The sequence below is a fragment of the Emiliania huxleyi genome, assembly GCF_000372725.1.
Source record: "Emiliania huxleyi CCMP1516 unplaced genomic scaffold EMIHUscaffold_51, whole genome shotgun sequence".
NCBI lineage: Eukaryota > Haptophyta > Isochrysidales > Noelaerhabdaceae > Emiliania > Emiliania huxleyi.
In genome coordinates, this window is record NW_005198167.1 from 436,534 (window position 1) to 437,807 (window position 1,274).

Consider the following 1,274-nt stretch of genomic DNA (forward strand, 5'->3'; position numbering starts at 1 on the left):
TCAGCATGTAGCGCGCGATGATCGCCTTCTCGGTGGGCCGCAAGCACGGGTACTTCCAGTTGTTGTGCACCTTGACGATCGAGCCGCAGGTACACCGCACCCGTAGACGTCGCCTCCAGCGTGAACTTGCCAGCGCCTGAGAAGACGGACTCCACGTTGGCGGCCGCCACCTTCTTGCAGCCCACCTCGGCGATGTAGACCGCGTAGTGCAGCGGCAGCGAGAACTTGTGGTCGAGGAGGTCTTCTTGGCTGGCGGCATGAGAGCTGAGGCTGTCGACGGGCGGTGCACACCTTATTCGCATGCACCGCCGGTGTGAACGTCTCGAGAGTAGCCCAGGTGCCGGTGTGGACATGTGGAGGGTACCTCGATATAAGGTGCGCTGAAGGTATAGCATTCACTCACACACCTAGGTAGATAGAGGGTGTGGGCGCTGCGCGCCTACCTCTGTGTCGGTACAAGGTGTACACCTGCACCTTATGAAGCGTGGTTCGTGCCCCGAACCGGCCGACACGTGGCCGCATATGTGTGTATATACCAGGTCCGTATGGGCTGCACAAGCCAAACCACGCTCATCACAGCTTGCCACAGTGTGGACCCTGGCAGTGGTAAGCCATTCTTGGTGTACCAGCTCACAGGAGGGCCGCTTGAACACGATTGTTACACACCAGTGAGGGAGGGCGAGACGATCGAGGGGTCCCGTACCATGCGGAATCGACCCTATCAAGTGCTCAAGTGCTCAAGACGGCGTGAAAAATCAAGTATTCGTGAGAGTTGTGTGCATGTCTGCCTTGCTGCGCCGCTCGCGTCGCCTCGCCTCCGCCGCCACCGCCGCGCCCTCGCCAAGCACGCCGCCGCCCGCCCGCCTCCTCGACCTCCCCACGGAGCTCCTCGTGCGCGTCGTCTCTCGCTGCGACCCCGCCGACATCGCTCGCGTCGCGGCCGTCTCGCTGCTCTTCCACGCCTCGCTCGCGGCGGAGGGCATCCGCTTGTGGGCGCAAGAGCGCGGCTTCGAGCTGCCGGCGCAGCCAGAGGGCGAGAGCTGCACCGTGCGGTGGCTGTGCTATTCGGCGCTGCTGTGCGAGTCCAACCCGCCAGCGAGGGCGGCGGCAGGCTCCTCCCACAGCCTCTTCATCGACGGCGAGGGGCGGCTCTCTTCGTGCGGCTCGGCGCCGTCCTACACTCCAGGGCAACTGGGCCACGGTGAGGGCGTGACACAGCTCAACACGCCGACCCGCCTCCCGTCATGCTGGCGAGGGCCCAGTACGCGGCGGTT